Raw genomic sequence first — 15,171 nt, forward strand, 5'->3', positions numbered from 1 at the left:
TTTTTTCTGTCCTTTTTGAGACAGGGTCTCACTCTATTGCCTGAGCTAGAGTATAGTGACATCATCATAGCTCACTGCAACCTCAAACTCCTGGGCTCAATCAGTCCTCCTGCCTCAGCCTCCTGAGTAGCTGGGACTACTGGTACATGCCACCAATGCCCAGTTAATTTTTGTATTTTTTGTAGAGGTGGGGTCTCACCCAGGCTGGTCTCAAATTCCTGGCCTCAAGTGATCCTCTTATTGCAGCCTCCCAAAAGTGCTAGAATTAGAGGAATGAGCTACTATGCCTGGCCTCTCTATTTTTATTTTTATAAATAACTTTTAATGATTCAAAAAATTTTAGTTTATTTTGTCACTGTGCTTTTGGCGTCATTTCTAAGAAGGCATTGCCCAATTTAAAGTCATGAAAGATTTATTTTAGCCATTTTTAGTACTTTCTTGCTTGACTCTCCCGTCTGTATTTAAAACATTTACCTGGTCAGGCCTGGTAGATCATGCCTGTAATCCCAGCACTTTGGGAGGCCGACATGGGAGGATTGCTGGATGCCAGGAATTTAAGATCAGCCTGGGCAACATAGTGAGACCCTGTGTCTACAAAATAATAATAATTAAAAAAAATTAGCTGGGTGTGGTGGTATGCACCTGTAGTCCTAGCTCCTTGGGAGGCTGAGGTGGATGTATCGCTTGAGTCCAGGAGTTTGACATTATAGTGAGCTATGAATGGGTCACTACACTCCAGCCTGGATGACAGAGCAAGACCCTGTCTCTTAAAAAAAAAAAAAAAAACTACCAATATAACTATCAAAGCTTTCATGGGAAGGGTTTTATTAAATGTTCTACCCTGTTTTTTTTGTTTTTTTTTTTAAAGATCAGGGTAGTAGTTTTCAAACTTTAGAGTCTCCTGTGATGTTTACTAAAACAAAGTTCCTCAGATGATTTTTGTACATGTGTAATAAACTTCTAGAAGACTTGGCATGATGTGGTTGAAAGAGTGTGGAATTAAATAGCATATTAAAAAATTAGCTGGGCATCTTGGCCTTGAACTCTTGGGTTCAAGCTAGCTCGAGAGGCAGAGGCCCAGGAGTTTGAGGCTACAGTTAGCTATGATTGTGCTACTGCACTCCAGCCTTGGTGACAGAGCAAGACCTTGTCTCTCAAAAAGAAAAAACAAGCTCTAGCATAGTGATTAAGAGCATGGGTCTTGGAGCCCAATTACCTGTGTGTGAATCCTGGCTGTGTCACTTCTTAGCTGTATGATTTCGAGCAAGTCGTTTGCTTCATTTCCTCCCTCATAGCATTGTTGCAAGGATTAAACAGGCTATATCTGTGAAACACTTACAATATCTGTGACTATGTGTATAACTTAGAATATCTGTGAAGCACTTAGAACAATTTGGCAATAGTAATCATCATAGACGTGTTAGCTATTATTTCGCCCTTTAACTCTGTCATGACATTTCTAGGCATATAATCTAAGAACATTATCAGAGATGATATATGAAGATGTATGTATAACAATTTCATCACAGAAACTAATTGCAAACAATCTACCATATATAGTGAGTAGACATATGGTTGAATAAATTAATGAAATTTGTGAAATATCCTGTAGCCATTAAGTCACATTGTCAAAAAAACTTAATGCTGTGGGAAAATGTAAGTGAAATGTATGGAATGATACAAATGGAAAAGTCAAATATACATCTATCTGTAGGGTATGTCTCTAAAATTTAAGAAAAATATACCAGGCAGGGAAATGAAATCTTAGTCTTGTAATGCAGCGGTCCCCAACCTTTTTGGCACCAGGGACTGGTTTCATGAAAGACAATTTTTCCATTGAAGGAGTGGGGTTGGGAAAGGGGGAGCTCAGGTGGTGATGCAAGCAATAGGGAGCACCTCATCTCGCCAGCTCCTGCTGTGCGGCCCAGGCAGGGGAGTAGGGGGGTGGGGAAGTGGGGTGTGGTGGGGGTTGGAGCTCTGCAGCTGGATCCCTAACTGGCTGAGGACCAGTAGTTGGGGACCGCAGTTGTAATGCTTTTAAAGAAATACATTAAACTCTTGACAGTGGTTATTCTTCGAAGCTGGGAGGGGTTATTTTAATTTTCTTCTGTACACTATTATATTCTCCTGATTTCTTTCTTTCTTTCTTTTTTTTTAGTATGAAAGGGGGAGTGAGGAGAGAGGTTCAGTTTCCTTTTTTTTTTTGAGACAGAGTCCCACTCTGTTGCCCCAGCTAGAGTACAGTGGCGTCATCATAGCTCACTGCAGCCTCAAACTCCTGGACTCAAGCTATCCCCCTGCTTCAGCCTCCCGAGTAGCTGGGACTACAGGTGTGTGCCACAATGCTGGCTAATTTTTCTATTTTCAGAAGAGACAGAATCTCACTCTTGCTCAGGCTGGTCTCAAACTCCTGAACTCAAAGGGCTCCTCCAATCTTGGCCTCCCAGAGTGCTAGGATTACAGGTGTGAGCCACGCTGTCCAGCCCTGATTTCAACAATATGTATTTTATACTTAAGGAAAACAAAATATTTTTGAAAAAGATCAAATAGGGTGAATAGCCTTATAATGTGACTAGAAAACCTGAGTCCTAGTACTAATTCTGCTATTAAATAGTTATGAACATTGAATGAATTTTATCTCTTTTTGCTCATCTGAGAAATGAGGAGTTGGACTAAAATAAAAAAGACAGTGTAGTATTATAGATTGAAAAGAGCTGGGAGATCAGGAGTGGGGAGTTAGGGACTGCAGCTGTGGAGATCACTGCATGGGTTCATATATTGGTTTCACCTCTTATTACCTGGATGATTTTTGGCAAGAAATTTAGCTTCTCTGTACCTTAGTTTTCTTATTTATAAAGTGGGGATAATAATAATACCTCATGGGTTTGTGAGAATTAAACAAGTTAATATATGTAAAGGACTTAATATAGGGCATGGCGCGTGGTAAGGACTAAATAAAAGTTATTTTTACTGGTCTATAAAATCCTTTCTAATGTAGCCATTTATTGCCAACAATTTTTTTGGCCGAGTGGGAGGTTCTTAAGTTTGTCATTTGAAAGTTTAGCTAATTTTTTATTTAGATATTTCAAGATTGTGGAGGCTATCAATTTGTGAAGTAGAATATTTTGGACTTTGGACTTGCCCTTCTCGCCCCCCAGATTTGTTTACTTGTTTTGTGTTCTTGTACAAGCAGCTTCTTTGGGGCCCTAAGTTATCTTGTCGATAAGGGTATTTTGTAGACCTTTTCAGCACTAAAAATCTCATATTTGATTTTCTAGAGTCTTGCTCTTTTTGTTCTGAAGTTAATGTTATGTGCCCCTTGATCTATCTGTAATTAAGTTACAGGGCTGTTTGGTTGTGCCTATTTTTCTTCAACTAACGTTTCTATTTTAAATTTAGGAAATGGCATAAAACCCAAGAGAGTATTATAGCTCAATTGACTAGCCCATTCTAGGAAGAGCTAACATTGTAACATAAACTCAGCTAGAAGTTGGTAAAGCATGACCTCCAGTTTAACTCAGTTGATGTATAGATGCTATTTAATTCTGGAAAAAGAATGTATCCAATGCTATTAAGAGATAAATCTGAGTATGTGAAAATCACTTTCAGCCTTAGCAACCATATTCACATACCAAACTCATTTTTGCAACCCTGAACAAAGACTGAAGAAATAGATTACTTTTGTAATATTATATCATTTTCTTTCACTGACTATATGAGATACTTAATTAAGTCTTCAGTGAATAGTGACTCAGCTATTGCATTGTTTTGGAAATTTTTGTCTGTGAGCAAGCCACTCTGTGGTGCCTTAGTTTATAGTGGCAGTCTTAATGAAAATGATTATATTTTTTTCTCTATAGTGATAAGAATGAAAATTGTATTTTAATACATTTATTCTTAGATCTTCTGAAGCTCTCCCCACCTCTGCATTATGCAGCTGCAGAGGCAGCCCAATACAGGGGTCATTATTTCTGTCTTAGAGTATAAGTTAGCAGAGCATATGGCAGGAGTTTTCCACAGTTAAGGGATATAATTTGTTACTTATAACAGTTGTTAGAGGATATTCTCTGCTAATTTTAATAACTGTTATTCATTAGAGATATCTAGCTAACCTCCATCACAGGAGAGAGTGTGTGTCTCCTGGCTTGACAGTTAGGTAAAGCCATCCCAGTACAGCTTTGTGACCTAATGACAGAGGGGAAAACTCTTGCCTTAGGGATTGGATTTTTTTTTTTTTTTTAGGATGAGTTGTTTGTGTAAGTATAAATGTGGAGGAATTACTACCCTACATGTCACATATATTATCTTCCCAGAGATTTAGCTCAATGCCTCCAAGTTCCCCAAGTATGTACTGTTTGTATCTCTTGCTACTTGGGTCCTATTAATTACATAACGTTTATATTTCTCTCTACGTGTTTTTCTTTCTGACTGTAAGAATTTATGAGCTTTTCCTTTAAAAATTTTGAACTGTCTTTTTGTATTTGCTGGTTTTTTTCAGTTAAAATTTCCATTTTTTAATATGTAAGAGACTGATAACATGTTTGCTTCTTGTGAGGGAAATTGGGAAGCTGTGGGACATTTGGAAGATATATTTGTCACTGCACCACTGGACCTTTGCAACTCACTAAATTTTTTCAAACTTTTTAAGCTTAATTTTATAATATAGCATAAATACATTCACAAGCTTTTTTTTTTTTTTTGGTTTGGTGTATGGGTTTTCTCTTAACAAATTTAAGAATACAAAGTTTGTTGAAGTTGACCATGAATGGCTCATTGAAGGCAATAATAATAAATTTACAGTCTCCTTCAGAATGATCTACTTAAACTTGATCCACTGATTTGCACCACAGACTTCAAAATGCGGTAGATATGATGGCCTAATTCTTCCAACGGTTGTTCAGGATCAGCTGTGGCAAACTAGGCCACATTCTCAATTTCTTTCCTCAACATCGCTTTCCCTTAATTCTTCAACACTGGCAAGATTGTTGTTTACTGTTCTATCTTTGGGAAGTGTAATAGTGGGTCACTCTTCTTACTTAAATTTCTTTTTGTGTATGACTGACTCATACTCATACTGATCACTCATACTGTGATAATGGTAAGTTTGCAGTTCCATCAGTATGGTCCCCTTTCCAGATCTAAAATAGGCAAACTTTGTTGCCTCTTGGACATATAGAACATCCATTCTATCTACCCTTAGCCCAGGAACAAAAATCACCTCTCTTAGAGTAATCAGTGCTGGCTGTTGCTCTCTTAGCATATATTCTCAGTCCATATTGGTTTTATTCTCATAGGTGAAAATATGAGGTAATTTCCACAAAGCTGCTATATTGTGGGCTTCAAATGTAAGTCAGTCGAATCTCTTCTTTTCTATTATTCGCACAGGCCAGACCAATACCAGCTCCCAGGGGACCTGACCTCCAACAATGCCATTGCCTCTGTAGAAGTTCTTGGCATACACTTGTATTGATCCTACTTTTCCTTTAACACAACCTCCTCTTTGTCCTGTAAGCTCTACAAGAATTTCTGGGACAGAAAGTCCATGAGTAAAGCTAAAACCATGAGCCCAGTAGTCCGTGATGAGATGATTTGTGGGATTTATCCCAGTCTCACTGCCCCTTCCCCCCCGCCAAATCTCCTAACATCACACAAGTGACAGAAATGCAAATAATTCTGTTTATACAGCTGATCTGCCTTTGATTCCATTTGGCAAACAGTCTGTATCATCCTATAGTATTTGAATCTGTCTTCATTGGTTAGCACTATTGTGACAGGAGAGCCTTTTACCAACCAATGAAGGTCACATTTCTTAATTTCAAATTTGCTTCATTTACAAAATTATAGGATGCCGTCAACACTCTCCTAGCTGGCTTCTGGGTGAGCCCAACACACAGAGTGAAAAGGAGGTGCACATTTTCTTCTCTAGTGCAGGTAATAGCAGTGGGGATGATGTCATACTCTACAGTGGGCAGTAGGCCCTTTTTTAAGGGTGCATACTATTCATGGGTGGGCTATAATTTTATCCATTCTTGCACTGTTGAGTATCTACCATCTTTTTTGTTTTTCAAAAACTGTTGTGTATAGGCTGGGTGTGGTGACTCACGCCTGTAATCCTAGTGCTCTGGGAGGCTGAGGCGGGAGGATTGCTGCTTGAGCTCAGGAGTTCGAGACCAGCCTGAGCAAGAGCGAGACCCTGCCTCTACTATAAATAGAAAGAAATTAGCCGAACAGCTATTTAAATTAAAAAAAAAAACTGTTGTACATAGTGTGTTGCTGAATATCTTAATACCCAGATCTTTATTCATATTTTTTATTATTTCTTTAGGCTGGATTCTCAGAAGTGTATCAAAGGATACATTTTTAATGCTCCCTTGGTATACCTTGCTCAACTGCTCTCCAGACAGGTTGTACCAATTTACATTCCCATGCTGACTTGTGAAAAGTTTCTCTTAATGGCACTCTTGGAAGCACTGGATACTTATTATTTAAAATACTTTTTGCTACTTTTATCAGTAAAAAATTGAATCCCTTAAAGCTTTAATATTTCAAGGTTATTTAAAATATGTGTGTATGTATATATATTCTTTTTATCTTTCCTCTGTTTATTGGCTTTTTAAAAACAGTTTTATTGAGGTGTAATTACATTCTATAAAATTCACCCATTCTGAAGTAAGTTTAGTGCTTGAAGTCAATGATTTTTAGTAATTCTATATAGTTCTACAACCATTACTATAGTCTAGCTATAAAACATTTCTATCACCCCCAAAAGTTCCCTATATCCATTTGCAGTCAATCCTCATTCCTACAACCCAGCCTCAGGCAACCACTGGTTTGCTTTCTGTTTCTATAGATTTGCATATTCTAGAAATTTCAAATAATCAGTGTCATATAATATGTAATCTTCGTGTATGTCTTCTTTCATGTAGCATTGTTTCTGAGATTCATCCACATTGTAGAATGTGTCAGTAGTTAATTCATTTTTATTGCTGATTTACTATATTTTTATTCAGTGTTTGATAGACATTTGGACTGCTTCTAATTTTTGGTTATTGTTAAACAATGCTGCAAGGAACATTTTTGTACAATTCTTTGTGTAGATATCTAGGAGTAGAATTGCCTGGAACCTATTAAATTTTATATAATTACTTAACCACAAGAAATGTTTCCTTTAAAGAATGGATGATAGCACTATCCTTGAGAAGAAATATACAGTTAAATGATGTAAGAAAGTTAAAGTGCAATGATTGGAGCAGGCCAATGAAAAGTTCTAAAACATGCAGTGCGACTGTGTAATAATGGAAACCACTTCAAAATTTATTGGTAGAGGAGCAACTAATAGAGTCTAAAACCAAGTGAAGGCAAATAAAATCAATGACTATCTAAATAAACATTGAAGCCGGGGTGGGGGTAAACCCACAACTAATGGAAGCGGAGTGCACCGTATGGGGGAAGGACACACTTGTAGCCCTGGCTCGGGTGAGGCAAACACATTACATGTAACCAAAATGTTTGTACCCCCATAATATCCTGAATTATAAACAAACAAACAAACATTGAAAACTTTGATTCCAAGAAAAATGACAAAAATGGAAATGGGATGTGATCGTATTCATTATGACAGAAAAATGAATATGTATAAAACACATAATATGCTTTTTCCAATATATTAGGTCATTAAATATGAAATGTCTGATTTTGAATCAGATGTTTAGTTTATTATGTCTCAAACAAGGAGCAATACAGTTAATCAAAGTACATACCTAAGCTGTCGACACAGTGTTGCCATCTTAACAGTAGCTTGCTTACTCCAGCAATGAAGAAGCCTGGAGAGCGAGTGGTGTTGAAATCGTGAAAGGTGTTTTCCACAGCTTGTTGAGAATTGAATATTTTTCCTTGCAAGAAATGGTCCAAAGTGTGGAAGAAGTGTTAGTTGGTGCAAAGTCTGGTGAATACGGTGGATGACAGAGAGTTTCCAAGTCCAGCTTCTGTAGTTTGAGCAGCGTTGTTTTTTGGGACATGTGGTCTTACAAGAGGATTGGCCAGCCTCTATTGACCAATCTCGGCTTCTTAATCACAAGCATCCCCATCATTTCGTCCAGTTGGTTGCAGTAGACATCTGCTGTAATGGATTGACCAGGTTTCAGGAAGCTGTAGTGGATAATACCAGTGCTGGACCATCAAACGACACCATTAGCTTTTTTTGATGAATATTTGGTTTTGGACTGTGTTTTGGCACTTTATCCAACCATTGTGCTGAATGCTTGGGATTGTCAAAAAGAATCCATTTTTCGTCACATGTAACAATACGGTGTAGAAATGGTTCACCTTTATGTCATGACAGCAAACAAAGGCAAGCTTTGAGACTGTTTCTCCTGACGCTCATTTAATTTATGCGGAACCTATCTATCCAGCTTCTTTACCTTGCCGATTTGTTTCAAATGGCAACGTCAAACCTTGCTGCTAATTCACGCGTAAGTTGAGATAGATTCATTTCCACCATAGCTTTCAGCTCATCATTATCCACCTTGGTCGCAGGTCACCCAGGTAGCTCATTTTCAAGATTAAAATCACCAGAAAAGAACTTCTCAAACCATCCACATACTGTGCGTTTATTAGCCATATCCTTCCCAAACATTTCGTCATATTTCTAGCTGTCTGTGCTGCATTGGTTCCATGAGGGAACTCATTCGAAAATAACACTGATTTTTGACTTATCCATGGTTTTACAAAAATTGCTCTAAAAATTTCTTTGAAAGATAATCACAAGCTAGAACATGCGTTTGAAAGTCTAAGGGTGTACCTTCACAATAAAAATAAAACAAGAAATGTCAAAATGAAATGTCGGAGATATCAAGTGTCAAACTTAGTACTTAAGGAAATCAGACATTTCATACTTAATTACCTTAATACATATTTTATGAGTTGGTCATTGAATTAGCAAAACAAAATCTCTAGTGCTAGAAAGGTTATAATAGTGACATTAACTTTGTTGGTCTATTCCATGTGCAAAGCTTTGTGGCAAAGCCATTTAGACACTCGTAGTAGGATTCTGAAGTAACTTTCATTTTAGTTTCCTTGAATGTAGTTAAAATGTTTTAGTAGTGAATTAATTAGGGAAGGAATAAACCAAAAGATAAAACAGGTTTAGATTTTCCCGTATGCTGAAGTTGGAGTCTGGTCATGCCTTCCTCTCTCCTCTTTCTGTCTTTGACTCACTAAAATTCTAGAGGCACTAACCCAACATGGCTTTTTTCCTTCTGGCCCAGTGTGCTGCATGTTTGCTCTGCTGTGATCTGAATCCTGCTTTGCTAGCCCTAGCGAAATCCTGGTTGTTCTTTAATCCAATGACTCACATCTTGGGAGTTTTCCCCACCCTACTCCAAGAAAATGCTATTAACTTTTTCATTTCAAGTAAATAATTCTGTCATGTCCTTTCTACTCTTTACTGATTTTGCTTTAGGCGCTCATCTGAAAATATGCTTCCTGTTGACTTTTTAAAAGTTCTTTGTGGAGTTTGTCTGTATGGGTGGGACAAAACACATGTGAGTCATTCCCAGTCAGTAGAGTGTAGTACAGTTATCAAAGAGTAAGTGATTTTTAGTTTGACAAATTATCTGCCACAACTTGATAAAGTAGAACTAAAAGCAAGAAATGGAAATTGATCCTTGCTCTATTTATTTCCCCTGTATCTTGTGTTCTTCTAACATCAAAGATTCTTTCCATTTCTGATAAATTTTTACTGCATCTGTAATATTTTTGCCTAATTTCTAGCATTATAGGTTTCCACATCATCCATGCTTAAATACTTTTCCTTGTTAAATAGGGCTGTAAGATTTTTATACTGTCAGTAGTGAGTTTATGTGAAGTCATAGGTGAGGTGGTAAAGTGTGACTATCAAAAGGTCAGGAATTATAAAAAGTAAAAATTTTTCTATTCGTTTTATCATGCTTGACAATTTTTGGTTTATTAAAATATATTATCAATTTACTATAATAAGAATTTTCTTTAAATCTGATATAACTGTAAATCGTCTTCTCCTATAGTGACTGGCACATCTGTGTTTGGTCCCTTTCATCTTTTCCATTCATATCGACTTGACTACTTTAGGACCTCAAGAAGAGATGTCCCTGTAGACTCTACTAATTTTTGAGAAGTTAATACAACAGAATTAGAGAGTCCAGCTATTATGCGATGTGACTTTTTTTGATCTTTTCTGATCTCTGTCAGCTTATTCAAGTCACTATGGCTTCTCGGCCTCTTGGATGTAACTTCTCCTGATTTTCCTTGTACCTTTCTGACTACTCTATCTGAAATTCCTTTCAGCATTTTCTCTACTAGGTTTTCCTCAAATATTAGTATCCTTAAAAGTTCAGCCATTGTTTTCCCTGTAAGTGTTAATTTTGGGTCATCTGATCTATCACAGTAATTTTAATGACCGTTCAAATGCTGATGCTTTTCAAATATATTGAGCCCTGAGGTCTGACTTTTCTGCCTGTCTGCTTACCTGTACTCACTGGATGTCCTGTGGAGAATCCAAATACGACGTATCCAAAACTGAAATGATTCATTTACTACCCACCCCCATCTAGTATTTCCAAACACACATAATGGCATTATCTACCCAGTAGCCCATGCTAGAAAATGCATTTAATGCTAAGCACATAGGATCTGTCACTGAGCCCCTATACTACTTCTAACACTATCCTAGTCCATGACCTTATTATTTCTTTATTTCCACAGCCTCTTAATGGTTCTGTAAGCCTTCAGTCTAGTACCCCTCAAGCCATTCCTTCCCTGAATGAAATAACAGTTTGATATCTGTACTTTCCTGACTAGACCCTACAGTGGCAAGTCCCTATCATCTAAATGATAAAGGTTATACTGCTTGGTATGTCTTCAAAAGCTTGATGACTGCTTACCTCTCTAGCCTCATCTTCTGTCATCCTCAGCCTTGTACTGCACATACTAGCCTTCCTGACTCCCTTTCAGCCACACACACTATGTTGTTTCTTACCTCTGTTTGCTTGAGCTGTTTCAGTCTCCTCCTCACTTATCCTGACTCACTCTTACTCAGCCTTCATGACTCACCATGGGGCAGCTCCTTTGGGAAGCCTTCTCTGAATGCCCAGGTTTGGGCCAAGTACCCTTCCTTTCTATGCATCATTCTCGTTAACATACAAAACAGTATAATTTTTCTCTTATTAAAAAAATTCTCTTGACCCCACTTTTTCTTCTAGTTATTGCTCATTTCTTTGCTTCCCTTTAGAGCAAAGCTGCTTAAAAGATTTGTCTCTATATATGTGGCCTCTCATTCCTCTCCATCCATTTTCTCTTGAATCATTTTGGTCAGGCTTTCATCCTTTGCTACATGTGCAGTGTTCTTGTCAAGGTCATCAGTGGCTTTTAGGTCGCTATTTCCAGTGGTCATTTCTTGTTTTTTACCTTATTTGATCTATCAGCATCATTCGACAGTTGATCTCTCCCACATTCTTGGAAAACATCATTCTCATGGCTTCCAGGACAAATCACTTTCTCTTGATTCTCTTTATACCTCAGTAGCCATTCTTTTCAATTCCCTTTGCTTGGTTTTCATCTCTCTGACCTCTGAACTTTGAACTACTCCAAGGCTCTGTCCTTGGACCTCTTGCTCCCTTGGTGATCTCATCCCATCTCGTCTTTAAATTCTGTTTATATGCCAAATTTATATCTCAAGCTCACAGTTCTTCCTCTAAACTCTAGGCTCATATATCCAGCTATCTTTAAAAACTTTTTTTATTGTGGTAAAATAAATATAACATAAAATTTACAATTTTTTTAATTTCAGCATATTAGGGGGGAAAATTTACCATTTTTGAGTATATAGTTTAGTGGTATTATGTACATTAATAATGTGCAACCATCACCACCATCCATATTCATAACTCTTTTCATCTTTCAAAACTGAAACTTTGTATCTGTTAAATAATAACTCTTCATGTACTCCTGCCCCTAACCCCTGGCAGCCACCATTCTACTTTCTGTCTCTTACGATTTTGGACTGCTCTACCTGAGATAAGTAGAATTGGACAGTATTTTGACTTTTTGTGACTGGCTTATTTTACTCACTAAAATGTCCTCAGGATTCATTCATGTTGTAACATATATCCAAATTTCTCTCCTTTTTAAGCCTGAATAATATTCCATTGCATGTATGTTTTTTATGCCATCTTTTGTTTATACATTCATCTGTCGATAGACACGTGGGTTGCTTCCACATTTAAGCTATTGTGAATAGTGCTGCTATGAACCTGAGTATACAAATATCTCTTTGAGACCTTGCTTTTGGGTATATACCTAGAAGTGAAATTGCTGGGTCATATGGTAATTCTGTTTTGTTTTTGTTTTTTTGCTCTGTTGCCCCGGCAGGAGTGCTGTGGCATGATCATAACTCCATGTAACCTCAAACTCCTGGGCTCACATGATCCTCCCACCTCAGCCTCCAGCATAGCTAGGACCATAGACACGTGATACCACACTCAGCTAATTTTTTAATTTTTTGTAGAGATGGGATCTTGCTGTGTTGCCCAAGCTATTAATAGTCTCAAATTCCTGGCCTCAAGTGATCATCCTACTTTAGCCTTCCAAAGTGCTGGGATTACAGGTGTGAGCTACCATGCCTGACTGGTAATTATATTTTTAATTTTTTGAGGAACCACCATACTGTTTCCCATAGTGGCTATACCATTCATTTTACATTCCCACCAACAGTGCATTGGTGGGATTTCTCCATATCCTCATCAACACTTATTTTCTGCTTTTTTTGATAGTAGCTATCTTACTGGGTATGAGAGGGTATCTCATTGTAGTTTTTATTTCTACTTCTCTAATGGTTAGTGATGTTGAGCATCTTTTCATGTACTTATTGACAATCTTCTATCTTCTTTGGATAAATATCTGTTTAAGTCCTCTGCCTATTTTTGAATTGGGTTCTTTGTTGTTGTTCAGTTTTAGGAGTTCTCTATATATTCTAGATGTCAATCCCTTATCAGATTTATGATTTGTAAATATTTTCTCTCATTCTGTGGGTGCCTTTTTACTTTGTTGATAGTGTCTTTTTTTTTTTTTTTGAGACAGAGTGTCACTCTGTTGCCCCGGCTAGAGTGCCATGGCGTCAGCCTAGCTCACAGCAACCTCAGACTCCTGGGCTCAAGCGATCCTTCTGCCTCAGCCTCTCAAGTAGCTGGGACTACAGGCATGCACCACCATGCCCCGCTAATTTTTCTATATATATTTTTAGTTGTCCAGCTAATTTCTTTCTATTTTTAGTAGAGACGGGGTCTCGCTCTTTCTCAGGCTGGTCTCGAACTCCTGAGCTCAAACGATCCGCCCGTCTCGGCCTCCCAGAGTGCTAGGTGATAGTGTCTTTTGATGCACAAAGTTTTTAATTTTCATGAAGTCTACTTTGTCCATTTTTTCTTTTGTTGCCTTTGCCTTTGGTGTCATATCCAAGAAATCACTGAGAAATCCAGTGTCATGAAGCTTTTGCTGTATGTTTCCTTCTAAGAGTTTTGTACTTTCAGGTTATATATTTAGGTCATTGATCCATTTTTAGGTAATTTTTGTCTATGGTGTTAGGTGAGGATCCAACTTCATTCTTTTGCTTGTGGATATCCAGTTTTCCCAGCACCATTAATGTGTTGACTTTGTATCCTACTATTTTGCTGAACTCATTTATTAGTTTTAACAGTTTTTTTGTGGACTCTAGGGTTTTCTGCATATAAGATCATATCAATGAACAGAGATAATTTTACTTCTTCCTTTCCAATTTGGGTGGTTTATATTTCTTTTTCTTGTCTGTTTGCTCTGGTAGGAACTTCTAGTACTATGTCAAATAGAAGTGATGAAAGTGGGCATCCTTGCCTTGTTCTTGACCTTAGAGGAAAAGCTTTTAGTTTTTAACCATTGGATATGATGTTCATTGTGGGTTTTTCATAAATGGCTTTTACTATGTTGGGGTAGTTTCCTTCTATTCTCACTTTGTTGAGTGTTTTGTGTTTTTGTTTTCATTTTATCATGAAAGGATGTTGAATTTTGTCAAAAGCTTTGTTTGCATCAGTTGAGATGATCGTGTGATGTTTTTCCTTTATTCTGTTAATAAGGTGTCATACATTACTCAATTTTTATGTTGGACCATCCTTGCATTCCAAAAATAAATCTCATTTGATCAAAATATATAATTCTGTTAATAGGCTGATGAGTTTGGTTTGCTAGTATTTTGTTGAGGATTTTTGCATCAATTTACATAATGTTCTGTAGTTTTCTTGTAGTGTCTTTGTCTGTCTTGGGTATCAGGGTAGTACTGGCTTCATAGAATGAGTTAGGAAGTTTTCTCTCCTCTTCAATTGTTTGGAAAAGTTTGAGAAGGATTGGTGTCCTTTTTGACATTTCCATCTGATGTCTAACAGACACCTCAAATTTAATATGTCCAAAGACGAACTCCTGTCACCTCTCCCCATCCCAATAAAAAAAAGCTTCACACCTTTAGCCCTCTCTATTCACATAGAGGCAACTACATCCTTCTAAGTTGCTTGGGTTAAAAATTTTGGCATCATTCTTGACCCCTTTCTTTCATATTGTACATCCAATCTGTCAGGAAATCTTGTGCAGTATAAATGTCATTTTTTGTCTGTGCTATATTGTATAAAAGGTTAATATTATACTTTTTCAGTTTTACAACCTCGTTTGATTTTAAGCACAGGGATCTTGAAGACCATGGTTACCCCGTGTAAAAAATCTCTGATGGGTTGCTGAAGCTGTTCCATTTAGAACTGGGTCCTGTAATCTGAATGAAAAAAGAACAATTGAGCTGTGAAACTCTTAAGTACATTTCAAAAATCAGTGATGTTACCTCAGATGTCTGTTCTTCATGTGTGCAAGGTGATGACTGTTTACTAACCCTTTTGAATTTATTGAATTTCTTTCTTCTTTGACCTCCCTGATGTTTACCTCTTTTCTCTCTGGCAAATTCTGTTTTTGTGTGCTATTCTCTCATTGTGTAGTTACATTTATCTCCCCGGGTTTTTTTGTTTGTTTGTTTGTTTTCTTTCCCTTTTTCATCTTCCTTCCACTCTTTTCCTAAATGGCATATTACAGAATTAAAGATTTGTTAGGCTTATTGAATAAAGTTTTATA

The 15,171-nt window shown here is 37.3% G+C and overlaps 1 protein-coding gene and 1 pseudogene across 6 annotated transcripts in view; one reads left to right on the plus strand and one right to left on the minus strand.

The window, feature by feature from the left end:
- Positions 1-15,171, plus strand: part of SLMAP (sarcolemma associated protein) — a 174,798-nt gene that overhangs the window by 29,268 nt on the left and 130,359 nt on the right. The gene's annotated exons all lie outside the window — the stretch shown is intronic.
- LOC105807183 lies at positions 4,817-7,786 on the minus strand (annotated as a pseudogene).

This window comes from Propithecus coquereli, unplaced genomic scaffold, assembly GCF_000956105.1.
Source record: "Propithecus coquereli isolate 6110/MARCELLA unplaced genomic scaffold, Pcoq_1.0 Scaffold1, whole genome shotgun sequence".
NCBI classification, from domain to species: domain Eukaryota; kingdom Metazoa; phylum Chordata; class Mammalia; order Primates; family Indriidae; genus Propithecus; species Propithecus coquereli.